This window comes from Neovison vison, chromosome 13 (assembly GCF_020171115.1).
Source record: "Neovison vison isolate M4711 chromosome 13, ASM_NN_V1, whole genome shotgun sequence".
Lineage (NCBI taxonomy): Eukaryota > Metazoa > Chordata > Mammalia > Carnivora > Mustelidae > Neogale > Neogale vison.
Genome location: NC_058103.1, coordinates 1782351 through 1791629, shown reverse-complemented (window position 1 = coordinate 1791629; position 9279 = coordinate 1782351). Strand labels below are relative to the sequence as shown.

The following is a 9279-nucleotide window of genomic DNA, read 5'->3' as shown; positions in this document are numbered from 1 at the left end:
GACAGACCGTGGGGTGACGGCCCCGCCTCCCCGCGGCAAGAACAGAAGCTGACCTCTGATCCGCCCTCACCCACGTGCACACACACACCCTCAGCTCGAACCACACCAGCTCCGGCCAGCTTGGCCCTGCCTCCTTGCCCCCCCAACCCAGGGGATCTTTCCCCATAAGGCAGGTCCCCCCCCATCCCTGCCCCTTCCCCAGCCTCCTTGCCCTGCTCCTTGGCTTGTCCAGAAGAGGCTTCCGGGACTCCCCAGCCCCAGCCCCTCAGCCCTCCGTCTACAGTGGCCAGCCGGTCCCCACCACGTCACCGGAGGGCTGCTTCCCCCCGGTCTCCTCTCCTACCCCGGTCCACAACACACTCTCCTTTCGTAGTAGAGGGCACCGCTCAGAGGAGTTCACACCACTCACGCCCGGTGGCCCTCCCGCAGCCCTGGGCTCCTCTCTCATGGGGCCCCAAGCGGCCAGGGTTCCTGACCAGGACCGGGCAGCGTAGAGCGCAGAGCCTGCATCCGGGCCCCGGGCGCGACGGCTCGGTGCTCCCCGGCTGTACCACGGGGCCGCACTGCCGCCGTCCACAGGGCCCTAGGGCAGGCCGACGTCCGGAATGCGGCCTGTGGGCGTACACTCGTCTGCATGGGGTCGTGCCGTCACGCCCGCTGTCAGAGGGCAATCCTGCCCCACCGGGACCTCCGCACCCCCCCACACACCCAGCCTGCCCCTCCCCCTACTCGCCCCGCCCTTCCTCCAAGAGGCGGGGGACAATTCAGGCCTGAGCACTTTGGGAGAAGGACTTGGCCACCTCTTAGCCAGTACAAGGGGGAAGGGGGACAGAAGAGTCCAGGCTCTGCTAGCTGGGGTCAGCAGGGTCCCCCAACCAGCACTGAATCCGCCCAGGAGCCCAGAGACGCTCTCCTGCGGGGGCCTGACCCTCACAGGGCCCAGCACGCGGAAGACGGGTCTGGACCACGGGGAACCCGCGGAGAGAGACTGCATGTGGGGAGGGGAGGGCTCCTGGCTGGAGGACGGAGCCACAGCCTTCGGGGTTCCCTCAGACAGCAGCCGACCCACGAGCCCCCCACCCTGTGGAAATGGAGCTACAGGCTGACGCACTCACTCAGCAAACATCCCCTGGCAGGCGTCCCAGCCAGGCCCTGTGCCCGGAGAGCAAACATGGGGGGCTGGGCAGGGCCCACGCCAGGCCATCCAGAGCCCGGAATGCACAAAGAAAAGGCTCTAGCTGCTGGCAGGGAGGGTGTGAAGGGCTCCCGCGAAGCTAAAGTAGGAAGGAACCCCCCCGGCCCCCCTGCGCAGGCTTTGAATCAGGATCTCATGAAGTCATCTGTGCTCAGTAAGTGAACGACGATTTAAAATGGGAAAAAGACAAAGGACAGCCTCGTGACAGCCATGGCAGGACGTCTGGTGCCACGCGCGTCCCTCGTCTCCGTGGACTCATTGTGGTGTTGGCTGCTCCCGGCTGGGCCGGGGTGGGCTGGGGACACGTCTGGAAGGCCCAGCTACAGAAGGGCTCTGGCAGGCGCTCCCCCAACAGCCGGCTGCCCCGACTTGGCAGAGGGCACGGCTGTGCCCCCCGAGACCACCTGCCAGGGGCCGACCTCTGCCAGCGCTCGGCCCATCCAGTCAGAGTTAGATTTCCAACTGATTTTAAAAAAACATGGCCAAAGCAGTAAGGAATGGGTAGATTAAAGGAAACGGGGTGCCGCCTGAGGAGGCCCAAAAGGGCTTCCTGGAGAGGGATGCACACTGAGCCGGGAGGGCCCGGAGTACACATCACATCACCGGGACAGCCCGCGTGAGGCACCCCTGCAGAGCTAGGACAGGGCAAGCCCACCCAGACCCTCCCCCCCCCCCCCGAACCCCCTCGGCCACACCTGGTCTGGAAGCCACAGATTAATCCCACACAAGCCTGAGCCGGAAAGAGTGGTCCAAGCTCAGCGGGAGAGCAGGAAGGACAGTGACCCTCCCTGGGACGGGACGTGTGGGGAGAAGCAGAGCGGGGGCAGCCCACGAAGGGCCAGAGGGAGTGGGGAGGGAGGGGCACCAGGGCAGTCCGGGGTGGGGGCCACCCCTGCAGAGCCAGCACCCTAGAAACTGGCGAGGCCGGGGTCTGCAGGAGGGCCACACTGCGGTTTGAGCTTTTGGGTTATTTTTGGCCGTTAAACCTCCGCCTGCTGTACTGGGTACATGCTGGGCCCTGCTGGGCGCTCAGGAAGGTACAGGGGGCTGGGGCAGGGGCCGGGAAGGAGCCCCTTCCCACACCTTGGACTGAATCTGTCAAGTCCATGCATAGGACAGCTTAGGGGCAAGGGGGTTCTTTTCCACAAAGGTGAGGAGGCCCCGTGCCTCACTCAGGGGCGGCGGGAGCAGCCCGGAGCCCGGATCGGAACTCGGGTTGTTCTCGGACGACAGGGGCTGTGGGGCTGGGGGGCCCGGGCAGGGCTGAAAGCCAAGGGGCGGCTCAGAGGGAGGCAGGCGCCGGCCCGATTCCACTCATCAACACTGTGTGACAGCCTCCTTCCCTAAAATAAAACCTTTAAGACCTACGAGGCCCAGGCTTGGCACCGTGTCTCTAAGAAACACAGTTCAGGAGCCAAAAACCACTGGCAAGGAATTCCAGACTGGGTCCCCATCTCTCTAAGAACACCAGGGAGAGCCCAACACAGCAGCCGAGATGCCCCCTCCCCGCCCTCCAGTCCTCCCTGAGACCTCTCCCCTTCTCCCTTGCTCCAGCCCTGCCCCTCTAGACAGAAAAGAAGACCCACCCTTGAATCTGCAGCTTCAAGGCCAAGAGCAGGCCAAGTGGGAAAGGTCCTGCGTGGTGCACACCCCGGGCTTGGGGCCAGAGGCCTCCTCACCCTCAAAGCCCCAAAGATTCCCCACGGGGACTCCAGCTGGTGTGCCCCCCAATTACTCCCTCCCCCCAGTTCCCGGGACCAGGGCTGCCCATCCTGCTTGTGCGTCTAGACCTTCCCTGGCCAGCTGCGGCCCCCGAGGGAGGCAGGGGAGGCCCGGGGCAGCCTGTCCCAGCCGCCGTGCAGCTCAGCACCTCGGCCTGCGGGTGCAGAGGACAGCGGAGAGCAGGTGCCCCTGTGCTGCCCCCAGCAGTGGGGTGGCCACAGTCTCGGCAGCCCGAGGGCATGGCCGTGGTGGTCTCTGGTCACCATAAACCACGAATTCGCCTCCGGGGGACCCAGGGTCAAGGTCGGCCCGCATGTTGCCGGCTGGTCGACACACAGCCTGGAGCCATGTGTGTTTCTGGTTAGAGACGCCGCATTCCGCGCAGAGCTGACCCTGACACCAGTGCTGCCCTGCCCCCCCCGCACAGTCGAAAAACACGTCACTTTTAACTTGACCCCCCAAAACACAAGCCATCCGTTAACACACATTGTGCGCTCTGTGTTACACGCTGTATTTTCGCCACAGAAAGTGTCAGAGAAAAGAACGTGTAACCAAGAAAATCTTAGGGAGAATACGTTTACGGCACCGGACCACATTCACCGGGAGACACTCGGAGACACTCGGCGTCTACGCGGACCCGCCAGTTCAAGCCCGTGCTGTTCAAGGATCCGGCCACACTGACTCGCTCGCGCCGAGCCCCGGCCAGCCGCTCTGCACCCGGGCCCTGGAGGGAGTCTCCTGACACAGGCGTGTTCCCGGGAGGCACGTCCGAGCCACTCCCACAGCAAATCTCCAAAGGAAGGACAAAAATGCGGAAAACACGTCACTGGACAGGCCGAGACGGACCCTTGCTCACGGTGGAATGAAACCGGGGGGCAGGCCGTCACTTCCCTCGACGTCAGCTGGGGACCTGCTAGTCGGGGACTCAAAGTGTTTGCGGCCAGGCACATGCTCCCCAGTGGCCGTGGCCTTAGGGTCATAAACGTGCGTTAACCAGCAGGCACGTTCGCCAACCATGAGACTGTCCTGTGAGTGCGTGTGGGTGTTCACATGAAGGACGGAGAGGCCACTCCTGGCCACTGTCCCCCCCCCCACGAGGATCGTCTGATCCCACTTCCTGGACCGCAATTCCCGAGCGGGGCGGGCCCCCATGGACCCCAGCCTCCCGGAAGCCAGCACCAGCAGCCAGACCCTCGGGGGCTCCCTGCAGTTTGAGCTGGGGACACAGAGGACCGTCAGGGAACCCTGAGAGGCCACCGTGAGCAGGTACTGAGGCCGCGGGGTCACGGCACTGAGGGAGAGATAGGGACACAGGAGGAGCCGCCTCGGAAGGGACGGGAGGTCTGGCGTCCTCAGGGACAAGGACCGAGCAGGAGTGGCTGCCCGGGGTGCCGTGGCTGCTCTGGGCAAAGGCTGGGTACCCTGGCTCTTACTCCCCAGGTAGAACTAGCTGAAGCAGGTGTCTGGACAGACCGCTGGGTGTGTGAGTGGGGGCACCGGCGGGGGGCGGGGGGTAGGGCGGCGGTTGGATCCACGACAGACAGACGGTGTGTGGTGGGTGGGTGGACGGAAGGAGGGCGGACGGTGGCTGAGTGGGTCGGTGGCCGGGCTTGCTTTTGCTAACTCCGTTCTGGAGCAGTGTCCGAGGTCATCTCAGGCCATCCCAGAAAGGAAACAGAAGGAAAAAGGTTTCAAAATGAAAGCAATAAAGATGACTCTGGGTGCCTGTCCGGGGAAGTGAAACCGCAGTCCAGGCTGCTGCCCAGGGTCTCTGGGGGCCCCAGAGGGTCCCCCTGGGCTCACAGCGGCCCACCCACCGTTCTCAGGGCTGTCCTGGTTGTCACCTCCGCATCACGCGTCAGGCAGGGAGACGCTCTCTGAGAGACACCCACGCCTGCCTTCCTGCTCCCAGCAGAGCTCACTCAAGGTCTGCCCATCCAGTCTCTGAGCTCTGCTTCCTGACAAGAGGCGGGGGCTAGCTCTGAGCCGGCCCGGGGTGGGGGGCAGGGCACCCTTGCTCTGCCAGAGCATGGGGGGGGCGCGTGCTCCCCCAGAGTCAGGCGTCGGTGACACAGGGACTCTGGCCAGTGGGTCAGAGGCGGCTGGCCACATGTGGAAGCTCCAACATGTTCCGTGTCCTCGGGCATCAGGTTACCCAGAGCTGGGGGTAGGCACAGATGCACCCGCAGCTCCGAAAAGAGACCCAGGTCCCAGGAAGGGACCTGACAGGTGGACGTAGCTTCCAGAAATAATGTCCGTCATCAGATGGGCCGAGTGTGCTGTCCTGGCTACAGGAAGTCTCTGGGGTGGGACAGGAAATCAGGTCGGAACGAGGTCTGGATGGGGGTGTGCCTGGGGTGCAGAGTCACTGGAAGAAATGGGGACCGGGGTTGGAGGCGTCTTTATATGTCTCTGTGGGTAAGGCAGGACGAGCCCTACCAAGCCGAGGCACGGCGGGTCAGAGCCCAGGGCTGAGGGAAAGCCACTCTCAGGCCAGCGTCTGTACCCCAGAGCCTTCAAGGCCCCGACCTCGGCCACCCACCCCATGGACACAGCCCCCCACACACACTCTCCCCGCTGTCTTCAGCCGGCTCCGGCCAGTTACCTGTTGGCCTGCGGTGAACTGACTCAGCCCTTGGGGGCCAGGGCGCACCAGAGAGAAAGCCCTGGGCAGGAGGCCACACCAACGGTGCCGGCTGGCCCCCAGCAGCCCCCTCCTCTCCACCGAGGCAGGGGGTCTCCCTGCTGAGCGGGCCGCAGGAGGACCGGCCAGATGGCTGGGATGCAGACCCCAGCCATGCCAGGCGTCCACTCCAGTCTCTGGGTGAGGCTCTGGATTCTGCCCACTCCGCGGCCCGGGGGTGGGAGCACGGGTGCCAGGCACAGAAACCCTGCTCAACGCTGAGCTTCTGGCTCGGCCATCCTCCCCAGCCCAGGCCCAGGGCTAGAAGGTCACCCTTTCCTCCACTGCATAGTTCGATCCATTAGGCCAACAAATATACCCACTGACCACAGCCGGAAGCAGCCAGGCGCCAGCTCGGGACGGCAGTGAGTCAGCTGGCCCGTGTCTCCTGCCCCACCTCCAGGTCCTGCCGACGCTGGGCATCTAGGCTCTGGGATCCAGGGATCCAGGAGAGTGAGGAGAGGCCCGAAACCCAGCTCTGGGGAGGGCAGGAAGGCTTCCAGGAGGAGGCCCCAAAGCTCAGAGGGTCAAGCAGAGGGGCAGGGAGCAGGATAGGGGTGTCTGGCCAGCCTTCCAGGCAGAGGCACTCACGCTGAGCAAGGACTCGACGCATTCCAAGAATCGCTGAGTCCCCATCCAGGAGTGGCCCTCATGTGCCTGCGTCTCCAGGTTGGAGAGTGTCCAAGAGTCAGCAAGCACCTTTCTTGGCTGGCTCTCCTGGGGACTCAGGGCCCTCATCCGGCACTGGCCTGTGGCCAGAAGCCACTCTTGTGCTGGGGCTGGCCTGAGATTTCCTGGGCTGGGCAGAGGCTAGCGACGCCCCTGGGAGTCTGCATCGACGGGCCCTCTCCCCACCGGACAGAGGCGCACCGTGAGTCCTGGGGCAGAAGCTGGGGCAAGGCTGGGAAATGCCCTCTGCCCTCTGCCCTTCCGTGGCCAGTCCCACCCACCGGGCCCGCCTCCCCAGGCTCTGAATTCTGCAGACCTCCGTAAAGGTCAGACGAGCCCAGGGACAGGGATGCTCTGTCCCATGTTCTCATCTCGCCCTAATTACAGGCCTTAGAGGCTCTAGTCATTCTCCTTTGCAGGTGGGGAAGCAGAGGCTTGGCAGTTGAAGTCATGTCCAGGCCTGACTCACACCCTGAGCGCTGGAGTGGGGCCCTGGGGGCAGGGGCTGTGTCTCTGTCAACAGGCGGGCTGGACAGAGGACCAGCCTCACCTGCCTCACCTGCCCCTCGCTCACCCACGGTCCCCTGGGCCCTCAGGCCTGGGGCCTTCCGCTCCCTGTGAGCTCCGCCTCAGGGTTACATACCCCAAGGGACTTCCAGAGCTGGGGGCCACCTCTCCCAAGCCGGTCAGCCAGGATTTCTGAGCGTGCAAGGGGCAGGTCCCCCCGCACTCCAGGGAATGTGGGGGTCATGAACCAGGCCCCGCAGTGCTGCAGGATTGATGAGGCAGGGCAAGAAGGAGGGGGTGGCAGAGAACACCGCCCCAGCACTCCCACAGGCGGGGAGCAGGGGCGGCTTCCTCGGCCGTTGCCTGCAGGGCCCGGCTCCTCCAGCCTGCCCCAGACCCCCACCCCCAGCGGACTCTGACGCGGCTGCTGCGAGGCCCGCAGGGGCTGGCGCGGCTGGTGGGGGCTCTGTCCACCGCAGAACGTCCGCGAGGGGCCCTCAGCCGGGGATCCAGGGGCCAGCGCAGGGGTCCCAGGTAGGGGCGCGGCAGCCGAGCGACAGCCCGACTCGGACTCTGCCCCTGAGCCCCACGGCTGAGCGGTCCGACGGCTGCCCGCGGGGGCTGGACCGGAGGAGGGGTCGGGGGCGAGAAGGCCCGGCGCAGGCGACCCCAGGGAGGCGGCCCACCGCGAGGTCCGAGGTGAGGGGACTTTCCCGGGCCCCGGATCCGCGTCTCCCGCCCCCGCCGCCGCCGCCGCCGCCGCGCCCGCCAGGAGCGAGGCCGGCAGGTGCGGAAGGGGCGGCCTCGGGGCGGCGCGGGCGCGGGGGCACCGGCGGGCGCGGAGAGCCTCCCGCCGACCCCTCCCCGACTCCGCCCCGGGCGGGGCCCGCTCCCCACGTGGCCGCCGGGGGCGGGGCGGGGCGGCACCTCCTCTTCCGCGCGCCCCGCGCCGGGGGAGCCCAGCCCGCGCCCAGCCCGGCCCGATCCCTGCGGAGCCCGCGGCCCTGCCCGACCCGAGCGAGCGCCCCCGCGCCCCCGCCCGGTAAGTCCACACCTCTGCGCCCCCCCCCCGGGAGCCGCAGGGGAAACTGAGGCCGAGCGCGGGGGCTCCTGGGCCGGGGAGGGGGGTTGGGGCAGCGCGGCACGGGGCGGGCGGGCTCCCGGGTCCCGGCTCGCGGCTCCCGCGTGGCGCCCCCGGAGGCCCCGGCCCCAGGGCGCAGCCCATCCCGGACGGCCGACCCCTCGCGGGGACGCCGCCCGCACGCCCCGGCCGCGGTTGTGGGCCCAGGGTCAGCCCGCCAACGCCCCGCCCGCTGCCGCCAGAATTTCCCGTCCCCGCGGCGGCCACGTCCTGACCATGAATCAGCCACAGTTGGGAAAATAAACTTCAACTTCGGGTCGGCAGCGGGGGGGAGCCCGGCGAGCTGCGCGCGGGCCTCGGGTCCCGCGGGCGCTGCTGCCTGTAGCTGCCTGGGCGCAGGTGGGCGCACCCGGGGCCCTGGCACCGCCACAGGCAGCCTTGGGGCACGTGCCCCAGTCTGCTCGGGGTTCCTCCTGGCTCGGGCTGGCAAACCTGGGGTTGGGAGGCTGGCTCTGTGCTCCTCCAGCCCCACCCCTGAACCCCCTTCCCAAGGAGGGAAGTGAGGAATGAGCACGACCTCAGGAAGGAACTGGGGTTACCAGCAGTGCCCCCATCAGCCTCCAGCTGCTCCTGGGGGGGTGGGCAGGTGGGTCTAAGTGCCTGGCCTCCTGAGTTTTGGTAACCTAGGGGCTTCCCCCACCCCCTCCACCCCCCTACCTCCTCTACCCCCCCAACCCCCCCTGCAGGGCGGCCAGACTCCTGCTGTGACCACAGCAGCTACTGCCCTGGCCTAGCCAGTCGTGTGGGCAGGCATGGCTGTGACCCCGCCTGGGTCATGCATACCCTCAGGGGGAGCTGGGGTTGGGAACTTCCCTTCCCACCAGCCCCACCTCCTGCTCCCTAGGCAGTCGGACCTAGGCAGGACACTCGCCTGCTCTAGGCCTCAGTGTCCCCATCCGCACCCTGAAGGATGGGGACAATGGTTCAGGTGTGGACTTCCTCCCCGTCACTCTCAGTGGGGAGGAAGAGACCCCAGACCCCTTCACAGCGCCGTCCAGGACAGGAAGCCTTCGGGGAGGGGGTGTCAAGGATCTGGGGTCCGGGCCTTTCACTCCCCACCCCCACTCCCTCACCAGGGCAGCATCCACTCGTGACTTAAAAAGCCAAGTTGGGCACTAGCCCCCAGCTGACCCCTGCCCGGGCCCCACCTTCTGTCTCCCCCGAGGAGCTCGGGGCTGGTGGACAGCTTGTCACGTCTGCGGGCCGAGGGGCCCTGCTGGGGAGAGGACCGCGGTGATCAGGTAGGGCTGCCCTCCTGGGACCCACCCAGGCAGCCTGTCTGCCAGGGCTGCCCTGGTTTCCAGCAGAGTGTAGCTCTCAGGTGAGGCCCCCACTTCGTGGAGGAGCTCGTGGCCTCACGTG

At 66.8% G+C, this 9279-nt stretch overlaps 1 protein-coding gene across 3 annotated transcripts in view; it reads left to right on the top strand.

The window, feature by feature from the left end:
* The first annotated feature begins 3813 nt into the window (after window positions 1-3813).
* The window catches only part of INF2 (inverted formin 2), a 29581-nt gene continuing 24115 nt past the window's right edge, over window positions 3814-9279 (top strand). For 2 of the 3 annotated variants that reach the window (XM_044229819.1, XM_044229816.1), the window contains exon 1: window positions 7752-7818. The gene's annotated coding sequence lies outside the window, so the exon portion shown is untranslated. Of the gene's footprint in view, window positions 4184-7751; window positions 7819-9279 lie in introns of those variants that run through there. The other variant, XM_044229817.1, reaches the window with a different exon arrangement.